Source organism: Triturus cristatus, chromosome 7 (genome assembly GCF_964204655.1).
Source record: "Triturus cristatus chromosome 7, aTriCri1.1, whole genome shotgun sequence".
NCBI classification, from domain to species: Eukaryota; Metazoa; Chordata; class Amphibia; order Caudata; family Salamandridae; genus Triturus; species Triturus cristatus.
Window position 1 is genome coordinate 1,132,421,771 of NC_140590.1, and position 12,170 is coordinate 1,132,433,940.

At 44.0% G+C, this 12,170-nt stretch overlaps 1 protein-coding gene across 1 annotated transcript in view; it reads left to right on the plus strand.

Moving 5' to 3' along the window:
• Nucleotides 1–12,170, plus strand: part of FAF2 (Fas associated factor family member 2) — a 125,839-nt gene that overhangs the window by 17,022 nt on the left and 96,647 nt on the right. The window lies entirely within an intron of this gene.

Consider the following 12,170-nt stretch of genomic DNA (forward strand, 5'->3'; position numbering starts at 1 on the left):
CGCACTACCTCGTATGCTCACTCGTTGCCGCTCCGACAGTGCTCTTCGGCGCCTTGATAGGGGTATAAAGTGCTACTACAATGCAATTAGAATTGCGCTTCTTGGCTCTTCCGCCCCTTTCTCTCCTTTCTCTTGGTCCTCCTACCGCCATGCACTGAGAACAAAGACATACATATTCGGAGCACTACTCTGGGTATTCACGCACAACACCTAAATGCTTCTGGCATAGATCAACATTAAAATACAACCCCCTTCCAACCACGCACTACCTCGTAGGCTCACTCGTTGCCGCTCCGACAGTGCTCTTCGGCGCCTTGCAAGGGGTATAAAGTGCTACTTTAATGCAAGTAGAATTATGCTTCTTGGCTCTTCCGCCCCTTTCTCTTGGTCCTAGCTTTACAGTGCATGTTCATCCCTGTTCACACTTCACCTTTCAGTCTCACCGTCCGTTTATTTTTAGGTCTCGCTGAGCCAGTGCATGCGCTGCTCTGCGAGAAATTTAGCAAATGGGCTTTTAAAAGTGCTACCAGAGGCTTTTCCTGGCCTCAAGCTTGCGTGCACGTGCGCGCGCTCAGCCACCATATGGGTTTCTGTCGAGGCTCATTAAGCCTTGCATGCCTCTCTCAGCGCTTCAATTCCCTCCCCCACCATAGATAGCGTCACTCTTCTGGCCTTTATTAAGTTTTTCTTCTATTTGAAGAGAACACGCACAAAGGGGTCTCATAACCTGCACACCTGTTTTACTCAAATACAATGTTTTAATCTAATAAAAAAACACATATCAAATCCTGGTAGCTCCTAGAAAACTTCATCGTTCTCGGGTTTCCTTGATCTACTACCCCGCAGAAGCTTTTTTTTATGCAACGTCTTGTGGCCAAATTCCATACATAGTTAAGGGGTGGGTATTTTTAGATACTTAACTATTCCTTTTCTGCGTGCTTCCCTCCCCGCAATCACATAATCTATTTCTTTACAGATCTTCCTGTGTGTGTTTTTTTTAGGTCTCGCCTGACCCAGCGCATGCGCTGGTCTGGGGAGACATTTTGTGAGGGTTCCAAAAAGTGCTACCAGGCCAGCCTAGAGCTACAGTGCATGTGCGCAGGCACGCGCTTGACCGAGCTTACTTTCACTTTCGCGGCCGCTTTGATGTTTGATCGCGATCACTTTCGCGGCTGCACGGCCGCTTGACATAGCCAATAGGTCTCGCTTTTGGGACCTTATAAGTATTTAGTTATGCAACTGTTGCATGGCTAAACACTTATAAGGTCCCAAAAGCGAGACCTATTGGCTAAGTATTTAGTTATGCAACTGTTGCATGGCTAAACACTTATAAGGTCCCAAAGGCGAGACCTATTGGCTATGCCAATGCTTGTTTTTACTTGTGTCCAGTTTCAACTGAACTACACTCAGCCTTGCCCCCAGTAGCTTTTGTGCTGCACACCTTGTATTTTCTTCCTTCCACGTGCCTAAGCTGGGCTCGGCTGGACTGTGGCTTATAGGTGCTTGCCAGGTGGCCAAGGGCTAAAGTTAATGTCCAGAACAGCAGTGGTCAGCTGGACAATGGCAGCCAAGTCTAGACAGAGCAGTAAAACTGCAGCACTAAACAGCTTAATTTTTTCCTTACTTACACCGTCTGGCAGTGAGGGAGAACTTCTGCTGTAAATAGTAAACAAATAGACAGGCAAGGGAGGGGTCTGTGTGTACAGTGCGTACAATAGACGGAGGGCACTTTTCTACGTGCACACTTGTGAAAATATATTCCGGGACACTTTGTGAGCAAGCCACGATCCCTACACAAGAAAAGATGCAGCCATTGAAGGCAAGACAAATATCAACGCGTCTCCCTGCTATTCTAGCGCATATAAATTTAGATATATCCACCACCACTATAGTCATTTTTATCCCGTGCTCATAGAGATCATGGGGGTTCTGTTGGCTGTTTACCATAAAAGGGAACAATGTCCCCAAGCAGCCCGGAAAGGCGCTATGCAGATAACACAAACAAGGGCCCATAAAGTCGGGAAATGGCTTTCCAGGGAGAGCAAATGGCGTTTGCATGGCCAAAGGTTTACAACGCTGGATAGGTGAACTGAACACGCCATGTGTACAAGTTCTTTTTATTGTTGCTTTATTGTCCAAAGCAGTTTAAATCTGACATTTACGAACAGAAAACGATAAATAAGAAAGCAATGGTTTATTAAATACATTTTATGAAGTAGTGGGGTTCTGCCGCAGACATTACCGGCTACTGCTTGAAAATGCAAGTTATACAAGTATGTAAAAACAACGTTTTAAGTCCTTTTATTTATTTTTATTTTAAGCGTCCACAGTGACCTAGGGATTTTAACTGGAGCGCTCTATTGAGACAGCGTTACCCTTGCTCGACTTTTCAATACAACAAGGTTTGTCACTTTGGCTTTGATGGAATTAACATGGAATTGATCCTGAGCTGCTTGTATTCTTGTTTTCCTTTCTTGATTGTTTCGCTTTAAAGGCATCGCGCTTTCCCTCAAGGCTGCAGTTTCCTAGTAACAGCGTGCTTCTGCCTTTTCGCCCTCGAGAGTTCATCTTCAGTGATTTGAAATAAAAATGTGCTTTCAGTGGGAGAAGCAAAACAGTGCTTTTTAAATGCAAACATATCAGGAGAAAAATCGTAAGACGCGTAGCTATAAAATATATTATTTCTCACACCAAAGGAAAACTTGTACTTGTAAAGGTGACATTGAGACACAAACCAAAATAATCATTTTAGCTACTGAAAACAGCTGTTTTAAAAAAATGTTTTTTATAAAACTTAAGAACAGAAAACAAACAATACATAAAGGTGGATAATGTTTTAGTAAATGTAAGGACGCTATGACCACAACGTTCGATTTTAGCGCGAGAACTTCGCTCCAAAGGCAAGAGTAAATGAAGTTAAAACAACACAAAAGCCTGTAACCTCGAGGCTGTTGCCGCTTTGTGCTGCACATCTGGACTCTGTGTTCCACTGACATAGAAACAACTAAACAGATTTTGCATGTAACAGGGATCAAACTCCAATGCGAGTACAATAAAGTTGAAGGAGATTTTGAGTAAACCCTAGCACATTGTCAATAATTGCATATGAAAACAAACCGTAACTTGCGAGACAAAAAATGAATACAACGAACAGCGATCTTTAAATGAAACGATTGTTCTCTCCAAATGACTTTATTCGCCTTCTGGCAAATAGTTTCATATTTTTTCTCGTAAAGTAATCCTCGACATAGATTACAGCACAGCGAGGAAGGAAATGTTAGATGGACCACTCAAACGAGCTCAATCCATGATTTTGTATAGTACTGTGCACATGTTAGACTCGGAAAGTGTCGACCGTAATCCCTGCTAAAACTAGCAGTCACTAGCTTTTAAGGAAAAGCGAGGCAAAAAACATCGACTCGCGCTCGCTCTCGCGCTCGCTCTCGCGCTCGCTCTCGCGCTCGCTCTCGCGCTCGCGCTCGCGCTCACTCTCGCGCTCACTCTCGCGCTCACTCTCGCGCTCACTCTCGCGCTCACTCTCGCGCTCACTCTCGCGCTCACTCTCGCGCTCACTCTCGCTCTCGCGCTCGCTCTCGCGCTCGCTCTCGCGCTCGCTCTCGCGCTCGCTCTCGCGCTCGCTCTCGCGCTCGCTCTCGCGCTCGCTCTCGCGCTCGCTCTCGCGCTCGCTCTCGCGCTCGCTCTCGCGCTCGCTCTCGCGCTCGCTCTCGCGCTCGCTCTCGCGCTCACTCTCGCGCTCACTCTCGCGCTCACTCTCGCGCTCACTCTCGCGCTCACTCTCGCGCTCACTCTCGCGCTCACTCTCGCGCTCACTCTCGCGCTCACTCTCGCGCTCACTCTCGCGCTCACTCTCGCGCTCACTCTCGCGCTCACTCTCGCGCTCACTCTCGCGCTCACTCTCGCGCTCACTCTCGCGCTCACTCTCGCGCTCACTCTCGCGCTCACTCTCGCGCTCACTCTCGCGCTCACTCTCGCGCTCACTCTCGCGCTCACTCTCGCGCTCACTCTCGCGCTCACTCTCGCGCTCACTCTCGCGCTCACTCTCGCGCTCACTCTCGCGCTCACTCTCGCGCTCACTCTCGCGCTCACTCTCGCGCTCACTCTCGCGCTCACTCTCGCGCTCACTCTCGCGCTCACTCTCGCGCTCACTCTCGCGCTCACTCTCGCGCTCACTCTCGCGCTCACTCTCGCGCTCACTCTCGCGCTCACTCTCGCGCTCACTCTCGCGCTCACTCTCGCGCTCACTCTCGCGCTCACTCTCGCGCTCACTCTCGCGCTCACTCTCGCGCTCACTCTCGCGCTCACTCTCGCGCTCACTCTCGCGCTCACTCTCGCGCTCACTCTCGCGCTCACTCTCGCGCTCACTCTCGCGCTCACTCTCGCGCTCACTCTCGCGCTCACTCTCGCGCTCACTCTCGCGCTCACTCTCGCGCTCACTCTCGCGCTCACTCTCGCGCTCACTCTCGCGCTCACTCTCGCGCTCACTCTCGCGCTCACTCTCGCGCTCACTCTCGCGCTCACTCTCGCGCTCACTCTCGCGCTCACTCTCGCGCTCACTCTCGCGCTCACTCTCGCGCTCACTCTCGCGCTCACTCTCGCGCTCACTCTCGCGCTCACTCTCGCGCTCACTCTCGCGCTCACTCTCGCGCTCACTCTCGCGCTCACTCTCGCGCTCACTCTCGCGCTCACTCTCGCGCTCACTCTCGCGCTCACTCTCGCGCTCACTCTCGCGCTCACTCTCGCGCTCACTCTCGCGCTCACTCTCGCGCTCACTCTCGCGCTCACTCTCGCGCTCACTCTCGCGCTCACTCTCGCGCTCACTCTCGCGCTCACTCTCGCGCTCACTCTCGCGCTCACTCTCGCGCTCACTCTCGCGCTCACTCTCGCGCTCACTCTCGCGCTCACTCTCGCGCTCACTCTCGCGCTCACTCTCGCGCTCACTCTCGCGCTCACTCTCGCGCTCACTCTCGCGCTCACTCTCACTTCTCCCCCCACCCCCTCCCCCGTTAACTGTACGCTCATGCTGCCTCTGCTGGTTAATCAGACGTAGCTGGTTGCCCTCAGAATTCACATCTCTTGGTGAGTGCAGCGAGACGTGTTTCCTTATTTTGTCATTATGAATAGATTTTATTTTTTGATTAAACTGTTTAATGTTAGAATGTGTTTGTTTGTAAGTCTGGCCCGTTGATGAGCTGTGTGTCAGGTCGCTAACAAGGCATCGCGAGTGCACATCAAATGCGGAGTCTGCATCCTATGGCATAGACCCAGTGGGTAACCGCTTGAATACCACTATCATCGTAGGGGTTACTTCGGTGTCTGACTCTGTAGTCCGTTTAGGTGCGCCATGTCTCCGGCAGCCACGTGTGTGACTGCGTTGGTTACTTATGGCAACGATCAGCCATTTATACCACATGCATGTGCTCTGCCCAGCCGCTACCAGCTAACAAGCATTGGCATAGCCAATAGCTCTCGCCTTTGGGACCTTATAAGTATTTAGTTATGCAGCACAATATCCTTACTGCAACAACAGAACTGTTGCATGGCTAAACACTTATAAGGTCCCAAAGGCGAGGCCTATTGGCTTTGCCAATGCTTGTTTGATTAGTGCTGGTAAACCTATTTTAAAGTGGAAGGGATGGTTCTGAGCTTTCCAGAATTATTTGACATAGATGCCGATAAATACTCACCTGACAGGAAGTTTGCTTTAATGTTTAATCTGTTGGGAAACGAAGGGCAAAGAGTTTATGATCATCTTCTGGAAATACAACCACTGGGCGAGGATGCTGGAGATTGGAATGTATTTTTGGAAGTGCAAAAAATATTGCCTAAACAATTTTCTGAGGAGCCTAGTGTTGTCTTAGAACGCTTTAATTTGTATTCCCGCAAGCAAGACTCAGTTGAATCAATAGATCAATATGTTGCAGCTTTGAGAAATTTAGCTAGTACTTGCAAGTTTGAGAATGCAGTTGAGAAGTATATTTAGGACCAAATTGTGTTGAATTGTTATATAAAGAAAGTACTGGAACATTTGTCGTGCTGTACCAATCCTTTGCTGGATCAAACGCAAAAAATAGCCAAGGGCATAGAGCGATCTCGGAAGTCCGTTAAAATGTTGGAAAATGATGGTCAGTCTGAAAAAGTAACATTTTTTGTTGTTGTTAAAAACAGTATATTGCTAAAACGGGAAATGCTTTGTTACGTTGTGGTTCCCGTTATATATGTGGTTCACATTATTATTTAGTAACAACACAGTGTCCTGCACAAGGAAAAAAGTGCAGTAAATGTAATAAGGTTGGGCATTTCATGAAAGTGTGCGCACAGATGTCAGTTTAAGTTGTGTTACGGAAGTGGAACAACAGGAGGTGATTAATTTCTATTGTCATGATGTTGCAAATATTTCCACCACAGCTATATTGACAGTGTAAATGTGGATACTGGTGACATGGCAAGTAAAAATGGTCTATATTGTGATGCAAGAATTAGAGGGGTTACGGTGAATATTATGGTTGATTCTTGTTCACCTGTGACAGTGTTGTCAGAAGGAACTTTCAAGGCTCTTTAAGGAGATATGCATGCATCTTAGTTAACTCGAAATTAGAGTGGTGGCCTATGGTGACACAGAGATTAAGACCTTAAAGTTTTTTGAGGACAGTTTGAATTTTCATGTCAGAATCACTCAAACTAAAATATATGTGGCTGTGCAAGGAAAGGATGTTCTAAGATGGATCGATCAAGGGAAATTGGTAATGATTTTGGGTCCGGCTACACGTGCCCCCATTATGTTGGTTGATGGTGTGTGTGATAACATTTGTGATGTGGGTGTTATACTAAAAAAATATCCACAAGTTTATGCAGACAGGATTGGTGTAGGGGAGGGGTTTGAGCATGAGATTGTATTAAAACAGAATGTCACGCCTGTGCTACATGAGGTACCTTTGTGTGTCAGAGAAGAGTTGAGGAAACCTCTTGACCAACTGTGTGCAGATGGGATTATTGAACCTGGAAATGCGGCTGAGTGGGTAAGTGCAGTGGTTCTATTAGTTTGTGCGGATTTATGTTCATTAAACAAAAATATTGTGGTGGATTCCCATCAGTTACTGAAAATTTCATGAAGCGTTGACAACTTCAGGAGGGGCAAAGTATTTCAGCAATATAGATCTAAAAGCAGCGTACCATCAAGTAGCTATAAAGAGTCTCATATTTTGACCACATTCATAAATCCTTTTGGTGCATTTTAATACTTAAGTTTGCCATTTGGCCTAGCATCTTCTGCTAGTGTATTCCAGAAACTAATGTATTTTTCAAGGATATTCATGGAGTACAAGCATTCCAGGACAATATTTTAATTTTTTCTAAAACTATTGAACGGCATAATAAGATTTTAGATAAGGTATTGTCCATTTTGTGTGATTGTGGCATGACTGTATCACGTGAGAAATGCACATTTTTAACCAAATCTGTTGACTTATTGGGACACTGTAAAACCTCAAAAGGTGAGAAACCCAAGGATGATACCACTCCAGCAGAATAGGGGGATGAATTAAAGTCGTTTATTGGATTGTGCTATTATTATGCAAGGTTTGTGAGTGGGTATGCCACTCTCATAGAACCTTTTAAAAAAACTATTGCGGAAGAAGGAAAAATTAGTTTGGCAGAGTGAGAAAAAACACGTGTTTGATGAAATTAAAGGAACACTTGCTAATGTGCTAGCGTTAAAAACCTTTGTGAGTGGGGCTACTTGTATTATCTCAGCCGATGCTCGTGCTGTAGGTTCAGTTGCTGTTCTTTGTCAAAGGGTCGGACCTGAAGAACACCCGATAGCTTTTGCATGAAGGATTCTCTCTGAAGTTGAGAAGAGATAAAGCACTATAGAGAGGCATTGGCTTGTGCGTGGGCCATTGAAAAATATAAAGCATGTGTTTGGGGTACAAAGTTTGTCTTCTGTACGCAGCTTCTTCCAGACTTATTCGTATTCTGTCTAAACTACAAGAATACAATTTTGAAATTAGCTTCATACTGTGAGGAATCCATGCCCGTGCCAATTGTTTAACTAGATTGCCCTTGGAACAGTAACTTAAGAGTCAGTTTGTTTAGATCTTGAGTGTGTTGTAGCAGTTGTAGTAGCAGAAGTATGTCAGGGAACCATCAGTGAGGTAGAATAGAGCAAAGCATGTGCAGAGGATCTAACTTTATTGAAAGTAATTGAGTATGTCAGGAAGGGGTGGCCATCGCTAAAGCATTTAGAACGAGAATTGCGCTGTCAACGGTAAATTGTCCTCTCAGTTCACAGTGGAATCTTCAATTTTATTATGAGCTGGTAAATTTATTTCTCCCAATAGTTTTAAGTTTAAGATTATCAGATTAGCACTTTCTAGACACTTGGGTACCATTTCCACTAACAATATTTTAAGGCAACAGTTTTGGTGGCCTTATATGGACAAACACGTGGAGGAGTTTGTAGATAAATGTTAAGAATGTTTACTTTCCTACGAACACTGGAAAACGAAAGAACCTCCTTTAGTACCTACTTATTTTCCTGAGTTTCCGTGGAGCAAATTAGCATTGAATTTTTCTGGACCCATTTTGTAATTGTCAGAGGACACTAAGTATATGGTTGTACTGATTGATTATTATTCTACATGGGTTTATTATGAATTTGTACAGGAGGTCAGGACTCTAGTAGCTATTGAGGTCCTTAGTAAGGTGTGGTTGTATTGGAAGGCAACCCTTTAGAATTGGTCACTGATAACATAACTGGTGTTGGAGAAAATTGAATGTTTTTCTTAAAAACAGAATTTAAACATTAGACTCTGGCTCTTTACAACCTAGCGCTAATGGGGCCGTTGAGAGGGTGAATAGGTTGCTTAAAGAGGGAGTTCAAACTGCTCTTACTTGTAGTGCAAAGGTTGGGAAGATTTTAAGAAATAAGATGTGGGCTTATCACAATGCACCTCACTCAGTCACCATGGTTTCCCCATTTTTGTTACTGAGGGGTATTGATGCCTGTACAGGTTTGTTGCCTCCGTTGTTGGATTATATAGCACCCTCAAGAGAGAGACCAGAACAAATGACTAGCTATGAGCTCAGGTTGAAGGTTGAAAGGTCTCAAAACTAGATGAAACAGGATCATGATCAAACTCATGGTCTAAGTAATGTTGAAATCAAAGTAGGTACTTGGGTTATGTTACGTAGCATGAGAACCAAGAGATCAAAAGTGGGTTTTAATTATAATGGTCCATTCAGAGTGTGTAAAGTCGCTCGTATTTTGGTACAACTGATTAATGGATGTTGGTGGTCAAAAATGAATTTGATTGTTTTACAGGATTTTCAAAAGAACATTATTACTAGGAAGTTGAGTATTCCTGAGGATACTTTATTTCCTGTAGTAGTTCTACTGGAATGTAATCTTTCATAGGATAATACTCTACATGATGAGCATCATGCACAATGTAGTGAATTGAATGCTGCATCTTTTTGTTCTTCTGAGGTGTTTCCAGGTCATGGAGAAAATCGGGAGGGTGTGTCTCTTGTATACACTCAAAATGGACAGGGACCTGTAGATCAAAGGAATGTCATTATTAATACCAGATGTGGACTTGTATCTAGGAAACAGTTATTTGCAAGAATGTGATGTATAAGACATTTTGTTAAATTATTTTTTATCTTGTTGCAGTGGAGGAGTGTTTTATCTTGTATATATTGCATTTCTGTTTTCTCTTTAGTTTAGTGAATTGGTAGAACTGTCTCTAGACTTAATTATATGTTATATTCTGGGTTTCTACTGCTGTATTATAATTTATTCTGTGTTCAATTGTATATGGGAGAATGTTGCATCCCATGAATGTTGGAGCTCAAGCGTGCTTTGTTAGAGCTCGAGCGTGGTGTGTAATTGGTTGCATTCATGCATTCTGACTCAGACATTTGGAGTCAGTACACAGTTGGATCCAGTCTGCATGGATGTAAGCTCATTGGCCGCCTTAATAGTTGAGATCTTTATTTTAATAAAGACATACCTTCTTACCTGAAGCCTTTGGACCTTCTTATTACACTTATAGCTATCATAATACACAATACACCATTTTCTTTCTGTCTGTTAATGCCCAGCCAGCTCTTCTCAGCTGTTGTGTTGCGAGTGGTACCTTCTCACTTCGCTCTCTGAACACATCCATATGAAAGTTGATACTGCAGGATTTACTGTCATACCAGTGTGCTCAATGGTAAATGTTTAGGTCTCGGCTCTAGAGGACACGCATGCGCTTTCTTGAACTGAGCGATACTGTATGTACATCATGGGCTTACAGCCTGCCCATAGGCTTCCCATTTGCTGGCACCACGGCCACTCCATTTTTCGTTCCCCCCCATTTATGAAGGGCATGTATACCTCGTTGACACTTAATGGTTCGGGAGCAGTTTGTGGAAACATAAATTAAAAACATTCACTTTGGCAGTGCCAAAATCTCGATGCTCAGCCATTGCAGAGAACTATGGGCTTTCCCAATGCTTGTTTCACCTTGCCAGAGCTAGCAATGTAATTATTTTTGCTAGAAGCACATATGATTAGACTACCTGGATTATTTCCAAAGCAGAATCAACTGGAGGAGAATGATGGGTGAAACACTAGCGAGAGCGGCTTAGTAACAGCAACACTGAGCATAAGGGTGAGGCGAGTGTTGAGGGGGGGCAAACGCACAAGAGCTGGGAGACATATGCACTCTTATAGAGTGTTTAACCAAAAAGAAAAAAGTAGTTCCAAATGTGAGCGGTGAAATGAGACTAGTCAGCAAATCGTACGGGTGGAATAAGGCTCTCCTCCAGGCGAGGAACAAAAACGAGAAGAGGAAGGAAAGTCATTAAATAAGTAGCAATCAGATGAGTGGCAAAAAACAACCAATGATAAACGATGCGCTGATGGTAGGCCCTTATTAAGATCACATTAGGTTTTTCGCAACTAGACAGCTAGCACTGTCTGACAGGCAGGACCTAAAAAGCAAGGATTGTTTCACAACAATATGGTGTTTTTTTTTTGTCCTGCTTAAAATGATGCAGATTGCCTTTGTGATCTGTAGATTTTAAGAGGATCAGTCTTTGTATGGTGGTGCAAATTAAATCCTATCTAAGTTATTTAAAGCTTAACTGAATGGTCCTGTTTCCCAGTACCAGGTTACAGCACTTGAAAATATTTATTAGCTAACATCTGTATAATTGGGCAAAGTAGATTAGATACCCGGTCCCCTTTATTCTCTTCCCACTTTTTTTAAGGTAAGAATTGAATTGCTCGGCTCATCCACATATAGCTAAGCGTTCCCCCTCTCATCCCATGCAATGGGTCCAAATATATAATTTGTTTCTTTCCGTTAACATTTTGCTTCACTCTTCTTGCTGATTGTTGCCTTGCAGTTGAATTCTGGATGGGTGCTTACTATTGCCATCTTTTTCTTCTAGGACAGAGATATTTCACGGTTCATTATGTTTAAAAACTCGTGTTGTCGGTCTGCGCAGTTTTGGCCTGGTGGTCATGACTGGCAGCATGGGCACTTGAACCACTAATTTCTTTATTTTTCTCATTTTTAAAAATCGTCTACCAGTAAAATGCATTTCCAACTGTAAAATCGGTAAAAAGGGAAAACTGAGCCTTACTAAAAATCTAACTTTTATTCAAAGTTTAGCTTTCCTCTTGATCGACCTCTCACTTAAGAATATATTGCTTCACCTTCGTCTGATCCGTTTCACATTTTGACTTTTTCTCTTGACTCTGTAGTAGCTCTCTGTATTTCAAATTATTTTACTGTCTTTATTCCACTTCTGTAGTATCTGCACTTTGTGTTTCTCTCTTAATGTTTTCCATTTTAGGATTTCTCAAATTTTAGGCTTTTTTTGTTTCTGTATAAGGTGTTGCGAGCATTTGTAGTCTGTGTTTATTGTTTTCACATTAGTTTCAGTTGATCAGCCTTGCTGTTCTCTTTGCTGTTCATAACTTATTTTAAAAGCCCTTCTTCCTCTGCCTACGTTTTTACTGGGTTTCTTGTTGGCTCCAAATACTTGAGTTCAAACTTTATGGATTTAACATTTGCCAGAAGCATTTTCTGTTCTTCAATTTAATTATCTATGCTTTTAATGGGTATTTGCTAGTCCAGTGTGGTTAATTTTTTGTT